Consider the following 10,066-nt stretch of genomic DNA (forward strand, 5'->3'; position numbering starts at 1 on the left):
CCGCCACTTTACAAGCTTTTGTCTCCCAGTTAGATTCACCACCTAGTTCCACTAATCAACCTTCAAGCTCTAGTGGAATTCCTTCTCAACCCGTACCTAATCCCAAGGGTGGCATCAATGCCATCACTTTGAGGTCTGGAACCACATTGCAGGAGAGGAACCAGGAGGAGCCAATCTCATTAGTACACGTCCCAGCTGAGGATGTGGTGGAAGTGGAAGATGTTGAAGAGGAAGAGGACGTACAGAATATAGTTGAGGAAGAAGCAGCTCAACCACAGAATGAAACACCAAAGGATGCAGAAGCTACAAACAACACCCTCCATATTCCCTTCCCATAACTTGCAAGGAAGCCCAGACAGCAGATGGAACTTGATCGCAAAATGGTAGAAATATTCAATAAGGTCGAGGTAACTGTTCCCCTTTTTTATGTTATTCAGCAGGTACCTAAATATGCAAAGTTTCTAAAAGATTTGTGCATACATAAAGATAAAATTAATAAATTCGAAACTATTCCTTTAGGTAGTTCTATATCTACTTTAATGGGAAATATACATGAAAAAAGTAGTGATCGAGGTCCATGTATGGTTAACTGTACCATTGGAGGTGTAATTTTTTCTGACTGCATGTGTGATTTAGGAGCGTGCGTGAGTATTATGCCTTTGTCTATATATGATGCTTTGAGGCTCCCTCCCTTAAAAAGGTCGGCAGCTCATTTTGCGTTAGCAGATAAAAGCATTATTACAGTGGCTGGAATTACTGAAGATGTATTGGTGAGCATTAAGGGGATCACATTTCCCATTGACTTCTATATCTTGAAAATGCCCCAAAATGACTCAGGAAAGCTGTCATCCATCCTACTTGGAAGACCCTTCTTGAAGACTTCAAAATTCAAGCTGGATGCCTTTTCAGGAACCTATTCCTTTGAGATAGACGGCTGAGCAGTAAGCTTCAATCTGAATGAAGCTATGAAGCATCCTCTGGAAGATCATTCAGTATTCCAATGCGACATTATTGATGAGATTGTAGCTACAGTTCATTAGGAGGAAATAAAAGAGAAGCACATGGAGTAAGGTCCAAGTGTGGGGACATCCTCTGAACAAAATGAGGATGCCTTGCCATTATCATTAGCTCCAGAAGGTCCAGAGCCTAGCCATGAGCAGAAATTGGATTTAAAGCCCCTTCCTTTACACCTCAAGTATGCTTACCTTGAGGATAAGCAGAATTTTCTAGTTATCATTGCAAGGGAGCTCACTTCCCAACAGGAAGAACAACTGCTTAGTGTGTTGAGGAAGCATAAGAAAGCAATTGGATGGAGCTTGGCGGATATAGTAGGCACCAGCCCTCAAGTTTGTGAACACAGAATATTCTTAGAAGAAGGAGCAAAGCCTGTCCGTCAGCCTCAAAAAAGATTGAATCCCACCATCTTAGAAGTTGTCAAGAAAGAAGTAACCCGACTACTTGAAACAGATATCATTTACCCCATTTCAGATATCGAATGGGTCAGTCCAGTACAAGTGATGCCCAAGAAGTCTGGAGTCACAACAGTGAAGAATGACCATGGAGAGCTTCTGACAACCAGAGTGCAGAATTCATGGAGAGTTTGCATTGACTATAGGCGTCTAAACCAAGCCACTCGCAAGGATCACTACTCTTTACCTTTTATTGAACAGATGCTTGATCGCCTGTCCGGTAAATCTCATTATTACTTTTTAGATGTTTATACAGGTTACTTTCAAATTCATATAGCTCCTGAAGATCAGGAAAAGACCACTTTTACATGACCTTTTGGAACTTATGCTTATAAGAGAATGCCCTTTGGCCTATGCAATGCACCAGCTACTTTCCAAAGGTGTATGATGAGTCTTTTCTCTGATCTCATAGAGAACTGTATGGAAGTTTTTATGGATGACTTTAGCGTATATGGTGATTCATTTAGCCTTTGCTTGGATAGTTTATCTAAAGTTTTAGACATGTGTGTTAGTTCAAACCTTGTTTTAAATTTTGAAAAATGTCACTTTATGGTCAAACAAGGTATTGTTCTGGCACACGTTGTTTCTAGTACTGGTATCTTTGTAGATCCAGCAAAGGTAGATGTTATTTCTAGTTTACCTTACCCTTCCTCCGTGAGGAAAGTCCGTTCGTTCCTTGGCCACGTAGGTTTTTACAGGAGATTTATTAAGGACTTCAGTAAGGTTGCATTGCCTTTATCCAGACTACTGCAGAAAGATATTGAGTTCGAGTTCAGTGAGGATTGCATACAAGCGTTTGATAAGCTGAAGATCACCCTGACTCAAGCTCCAATTATGAGAGGACCAGACTGAAGCCAGCCATTTGAAATCATGTGTGATGCCTCCAATCATGCACTATAATGCCAGCTCATCTAGGCCAGTTTCACTGACCTTTTCTTTACTGTTTTAGGTTAGTTTCATGCATTTATTTAGTGAATAAGGCAAGTTTTGGATGAAAATACACTTACACCTTGATTCAAGCAACTATTGTGAATTTCACATGATTTCATAAGGATTTTGCTAGAATTGAATGATAAATTGATGATGCATAATCTCATGACTTTGGCTAGAGCTTTGATGCACCTTATTGCTTGGTTTCAGGACAAAGGAAGCAAGGAAGAACTACCTTAGTACTCACGTTAATCTAGTTAACGTAACCACTAACGTGGAATGGTAAATAGCTTGCAACGTTAATGAGAAAAGTAATCACCAATAACGCCTGCGAAGCCATCATAAGCCCACGTTAATTACCACGTTAACTAGGTTAACGTGGTAGTTAACGTGGAGACAAAAGAAAGCTCCAACGTTAGTGGTAAACGTGAACACCACTAACGTTCTAAGATTTGGCAATAAGCCACATTAAGAGTCACGTTAACTTAGTTAACGTGAACTCTAACGTGGAAGAGAGGAACAATGCCAACGTTAGTGACACTCACCTTTGTCACTAACTTTGGATCAAACTAGCATTGCCTACGTTAATGGTAACGTTAAGACCACTAACGTGAAAGTTAACATGGAACTAAGATTGATGAGCTAATGTTAGTGACACTCACCTTTGTCACTAACGTTGGAGATGGCATTCACTACCACATTAGTGGCCACGTTAACTTAGTTAACGTGAGATCTAACGTGGAGAGTAGGGGCACTTGGAGCGTTAGTGACAAAGGTAAGTGTCACTAACGCTCTCGAAGGTGAGGCATAACCACGTTAAAAGCCACGTGGTGATTAAATTTTTGACGGTTTAGAATTTCACAAATGAAATCTCGTTGAAGTATAGTCTCTAAACCAACAATAATCCTTTCATGTAAAAATTTGTTTGTCACAAGTACAAACCCCTAAAATCTATAAACCGAAGTATTTAAACCTCGGGTCGTTCTCCCTAGGATTTACAATAAAGTGTCTTGTTATTGGTTGTGAGTTATTTTGGGGTTTTGATATGAAGCATGAAAGATAAATGGCAAGAAAGTAAACTAATGCCTAAAAAGGTCTTGGCAAGGGTTGGTGGTCAAGGATCTCTATCCTAATCACTAACCACAATATGAGAATTGGCAAGGATTAATCTCATTAAATCATCCTCTAACTAGTAGTAAAGGAAAATCAATCCTAGTCCATAAGTCCTAACTCTCCACTAATTCAATTAGTGAGAACTAGAGTCAATGGATCCCAATCATGAATTACTTGGACATTAGTAACTCAAGAGTTCCTAAGTTACCTTTCCAAGCCAAGAACATAAAATTCTACTCTAAAATCCAACCAAGCATTTCATCAAACACTTGGAAGGCACAAAAGAAAAGCATAGAAAATTGACAACAAGAATGAAAGCTAACAACAATTATTGAAAGGAATTAACAACAACAATTAAAAGAAACACATTTATTATGAATTACCTTGATTGAATTGAAAGAGAGTAGAAGAAACAAAAGTAGATCTACATCAAAACACAAGAACAACATAAAGGAAATTACAACAAAAGAATAGAAGTAGAAGAAGATGAATTAAAATCTAGATCTAAGAACTAATCCTAATCCTAATCCTAATCCTAATCCTAGAGAGAAGTGAGAGCTTCTCTCTCTAGAAACTAACTCTAATTACTAAACTAAGCTAATGATTAAAAGTATGAAAAGTATGTTGATTCCCCTTCAATCCTTGGCTTAAATAGCATCAGAAATGAGTTGGATTGGGCCCACAAGGCTTCTAAAATCGCTGGCCACGTGTTGCATTAAGTGGGTCATGTGCCACCATCGGCGCGTCCACGTACCGTGCGCGTGCGCGCCTCTATGTGCGATGCAACTATGGCAAATCTTATATCATTTCGAAGCCCCGGATGTTATCTTTCTAACCCAACTAGAACCGCATCATTTGGACCTCTGTAGCTCAAGTTATGGTCAATTAAGTGCGAAGAGGTCGGCTTGACAGCTTTCCGGTTCTTTCGTTTCTTCATGAGTTCTCCAACTTTTCATGCTTTCTTTCTTCATTCTCTTGATCCAATCTTTGCCTTCTAAACCTTAAATCACATAACAAACATATCAAGGCATCTAATGGAAACAAGGTGAATTAAATTTATTTATTTTAAGACCTAAAAAGCATGTTTTCACATTCAAGCACAATTAAAGGAGAATATACAAAACCATGCTATTTCATTGAATAAATGTGGGTAAAAGGTGATAAAATCCCTAAAAATCAATACAAGATAAACCCTACAAATGGGGTTTATCAACCATCGACCATGCCATTGGTGCAGTGTTGGGACAAAGGTATGACAAGCTTCTGCACGTCATTTATTATGCCAGTCATGTTTTAAATGACGCACAGAAGAATTAAACAACCACGAAAAAAGAGTTACTTGCAGTGGTTTACGTCATTGACAAGTTCAGATCTTATTTAGTAGGATCAAAAGTGATTTTGTACACTGACCATGCTGCTCTTAAATATCTACTCACAAAGCAAGATTCAAAACCCAAACTCATAAGATGGGTGTTGCTTCTGCAAGAGTTTAATATAGAAATAAGAGACAGAAAAAGGACAGAGAACCAAGTAGCAGATCACCTGTCCTGAATAGAACTAGTAGAAGGGGCGTCCCTCCCTCTTACTGAGATCTCTGAAAACTTTCTGGATGAGCAACTCTTTGCCGTCCAGGAATTGCCATAGTTTGCAAACATTGCAAACTACAAGGCAGTGAGATTCATACCCAAAGAGTACAGTAGGCAGCAATCAAAGAAATTGATCACGGATGCAAAATAATATCTTTGGGACGAACCATATCTCTTCAAGAGATGTGCAGACGGAGTAATCTGTAGATGTGTGCCTAAAGAAGAAGCACAAAAGATGCACTGCCATGGATCACAGTATGGAGGACATTTTGGAAGTGAGCGAACAGCCACAAGAGTCCTCTAATGTGGCTTCTACTGGCCACTCTCTATAAAGACTCCCGAGTGTTTGTACTTAATTGTGACAGTTGCCAAAGATCTGGCAATCTGCCTCACAGTTATGCCATGCCTCAACAAGGGATCTTGGAGATTGAGTTGTTTAATGTATGGGGTATTGACTTCATGGGGCCTTTCCCACCATCATACTCAAACACTTATATTCTGGTGGCAGTGGATTATGTATCCAAATGGGTGGAAGCTATTGCAACACCCACTAATGACACTAAGACAGTGCTGAAATTCCTCTAGAAACACATCTTCAGCAGATTTGGTATCCCTAGAGTACTAATCAGTGATGGGGGCACTCATTTTTGCAATAAACAACTTTACTCTGCTTTGGTTCGATATGGAGTTAGCCACAGGGTAGCTACTCCATATCATCCACAGACAAATGGGCAAGCTGAAGTCTCTAATAGAGAACTTAAAAGAATCCCGGAACAGACTGTGATTAACCGTAGAAGGAATTGGGCAAGAAGCTTGGATGATGCTCTGTGGGCATACAGAACAGCATTCAAGACTCCTATAGGAACTTCTCCATACCAGCTTGTGTATGGAAAAGCCTATCACTTGCCAGTGGAACTAGAGCATAAGGCCTATTGGGCAACCAGATTTCTAAACCTTGATGCCAAGTTAGCTGGAGAAAAACGATTGCTCCAGTTAAATGAGCTAGAGGAATTCAGATTCAATGCTTTCGAAAATGCAAAAATTTACAAAGAGAAACCAAAAAGTTGGCATGATAAGAAGTTGTCATCCAAAGTCTTTGAGCCAGGGCAGAAAGTTCTGCTGTTTAATTCCAGGCTCAGATTATTCCCCGAAAAATTAAAAACCCGGTAGAGAGGACCATATGTGATTACAAGTGTGTCACCATATGGATACGTAGAGCTTCAGGATAAGGATTCTAACAAAAAGTTCATTGTTAATGGACAGAGAGTCAAACATTATCTTGAAAGCAATTTTGAGCAAGAATGCTCAAAACTGAGACTCAGTAATAGTCCAACTAAAGACAATAAAGAAGCGCTTGCTGGGAGGCAACCCATCCATTAATAAAGCTTATTTTTCAATTAATTGATTTTTATAGGTTCATATTAATTTTTTTCAAGGTAAAATGGCAATTGCATGAGTTCACAGAGTCACAGAAGGATTCAGAGGATAAAACAGCAAAAAGAAGGTCACTGGTGCGAAAAAGCCAGTAAGAGCTGTTTTGGGCGTTAAACGCCCAAAAGAAGCATCTACTGGGCGTTCAACGCCAGTAGAGATAGCCATCTGGGCGTTAAACGCCAGAAAGAAGCATCTTCTGGGCGTTTAACGCCAGATTTACAGCGTCTTGGGCGTTCAGAAAAATGCCCAGTGACAAAGGAGTTTCTGGCGTTTAACGCCAGCTGAAAGCAACAGCTGGGCGTTAAACGCCTAGGAGAAGCTACAAATGGGCGTTAAACGCCCAAAACATGCAGCGTTTGGGCGTTTAACACCAGGATTGTGGGGAGGAGGAAAATTCGTTTTCAATTCAAACTTTTTCCATTTTTTATGTTTCAATCCATGATTTCTTGCATAAACATGTTGCAAACTCTCATATTCCAAACTTCAATTCCAAAAATATTTAATCCTATTTTTTCAAATCCTTTTTCAAAAATATCAAATGTATCTTAATTCATAAATACAAATCTTTTTCAAATCATCTCCAACTTCTTTTCAAATCTTTTTCAAAACTCAATTATCTTTTTAAATTCTTCTCAAATTTTTTTAATTAATTCATCAAATCCTCTTTTCAAAATTCAGATTTATCTTTTTCAAATATCTTTCATAACTTTTCAAATTTAAAATTACATTTTTTTCCCATCATACTTATCTTTTACAAATCATATCTTCTATCTTATCTTTTTCAAAATTTTCGAAAACCCACCCACCCTTCCCTTTTAAATCCACGTTCGGCCTCTCTGCTCTCCTCCACAATTCAAAATTAGCTCTCCTTCTATCCCTTTCCTTTCCTTTCTATTGCTTGAGGACAAGCAAACCTCTAAGTTTGGTGTGTGCTGCACGAAATTGCAATCACACTTTTGCAACCCCGCACAACTAACCAGCAAGTGCACTGGGTCGTCCAAGTAATACCTTGCGTGAGCAAGGGTCGATCCCACGGAGATTGTCGGCTTGAAGCAAGCTATGGTTATCTTGTAAATCTTAGTCAGGATATCAGAAATTATCAGGATTGATTGTAAAAAGCAGAAGAACATGAAATGGTTACTTGTATTGCAGTAATGGAGAATAGGTTGGGGTTTGGAGATGCTCCATCCTCTGAATCTCTGCTTTCCTACTGTCTCCTTCTTCAAGCACGCAGGACTCCTTCCATGGCAAGCTGTATATAGGGTTTCACCGTTGTCAATGGCTACCTCCCATCCTCTCAGTGAAAGCGATTGCATATGCTCTGTCACAGCATAGCGGAATTCAGCTGTCGGTTCTCGGTCAGGCCGGAATAATATCCATCGATACTTTTGCGTCTGTCACTAACGCCCCGCCTGCTAGGAGTTTGAAGCACGTCACAGTCATTCAGTCATTGAATCCTACTCAGAATACCACAGACAAGGTTTAGACCTTCCGGATTCTCTTGAATGCCGCCATCAGTTCTAGCTTATACCACGAAGATTCCGATTAAAGAATCCAAGAGATAACTACTCAATCTAAGGTAGAACGGAGGTGGTTGTCAAGCACAGGTTCATAGTTGAGAATGATGATGATTGTCACGGATCATCACATTCATCCGGGTTAAGAACAAGTAATATCTTGGAATGGAAACAAGCATGATTGAATAAGAAACAGTAGTAATTGCATTAATCCATCAAGACACAGCAGAGCTCCTCACCCCCAACCATGGGGTTTAGAGACTCATGCTGTGGAAGGTACACAAAGGAAACGTGTAAAGTGTCATGAGGTAATAAGGTGCAGATACAATGTCCAAAGATCCTATTAATAGTAAACTAGTAGCCTAAGGTTTACAGAAATGAGTAAATGACAGAAAATCCACTTCCGGGCCCACTGGTGTGTGCTTGGGCTGAGCAATGAAGCATTTCGTGTAGAGACCTTTTCTGGAGTTAAACGCCAGCTTTCATGCCAGTTTGGGCGTTTAACTCCAAGTTTTATGCCAGTTCCGGCGTTTAACGCTGGAATTTCTGAGGCCGAATTGCTACGCCGATTTGGGCCATCAAATCTTGGGCAAAGTATGAACTATCATATATTGCTGGAAAGCCCAGGATGTCTACTTTCCAACGCCGTTGAGAGCGCGCCAATTGGGCTTCTGTAGCTCCAGAAAATCCACTTCGAGTGCAGGGAGGTCAGAATCCAACAGCATCTGCAGTCCTTTTTGGTCTCTGGATCAGATTTTTGCTCAGGACCCTCAATTTCAGCCAGAAAATACCTGAAATCATAGAAAAACACAAAAACTCATAGTAAAGTCCAGAAAAGTGAATTTTAACTAAAAACTAATAAAAATATACTAAAAACTAACTAAATCATACTAAAAACATACTAAAAATAATGCCAAAAAGCGTATAAATTATCCGCTCATCACAACACCAAACTTAAATTGTTGCTTGTCCCCAAGCAACTGAAAATCAAAATAGGATAAAAAGAAGAGAATATACTATAGACTCCAAAATATCAAAGAAACATAGTTCCAATTAGATGAGCGGGACTAGTAGCTTTTTGCCTCCGAACAGTTTTGGCATCTCACTCTATCCTTTGAAGTTCAGAATGATTGGCATCTATGAGAACTCAGAACTCAGATAGTGTTATTGATTCTCCTAGTTAAGTATAATGATTCTTGAACATAGCTAGTGTATGAGTCTTGGCTGTGGCCCAAAGCACTCTGTCTTCCAGTATTACCACCGGATACATACATGCCACAGACACATAATTGGGTGAACCTTTTTAGATTGTGACTCAGCTTTGCTAGAGTCCCCAATTAGAGGTGTCCAGGGTTCTTAAGCACACTCTTTTTGCCTTGGTTCACAATTTTATTTCTTTCTTTTTCTTTCTTTTTCTTCTCTTTTTTTTTCGAAATATTTTTTTTTTCACTGCTTTTTCTTGCTTCAAGAATCACTCTGATGATTTTTCAGATCCTCAATAACAGTTCTCCTTTTCCATCATTCTTCCAAGAGCCAACAATTTTAACATTCTTAAAACAACAAATTCAAAAGACATATGCACTGTTCAAGCATTCATTCAGAAAACAAAAAGTATTGTCACCACATCAAACTAATTCAACTAGTTTCAGAGATAAATTCGAAATCCTGTACTTCTTGTTCTTTTGTGATTAAAGCATTTTTCATTTAAGAGAGGTGATGGATTCATAGGACATTCATAGCTTTAAGGCATAAACTTTAAGTTTTATTAATTATGAATTAAGAACAAGACTCAAAAATAGATATAGGATGAGACTAAATAAAAATAGAAAGCAAAACAAGAAAAACGAAAAAAATAGGCTCCTAATGATAGAGGTTTTCACAGAGTTAGGACTCAACAACCTTGATTTTGAGAAGTGGATGCTCCCTCAGCTTGAGAGGAGAGCTTTTGGCGTTTCATCTCTTGGATTTCACGCCCCTGCTTCTCTTGTTCCTTCAGCAATTTGCAGAGCATGCAGTT

This window comes from Arachis stenosperma, chromosome 1 (assembly GCF_014773155.1).
Source record: "Arachis stenosperma cultivar V10309 chromosome 1, arast.V10309.gnm1.PFL2, whole genome shotgun sequence".
Classification (NCBI taxonomy): domain Eukaryota; kingdom Viridiplantae; phylum Streptophyta; class Magnoliopsida; order Fabales; family Fabaceae; genus Arachis; species Arachis stenosperma.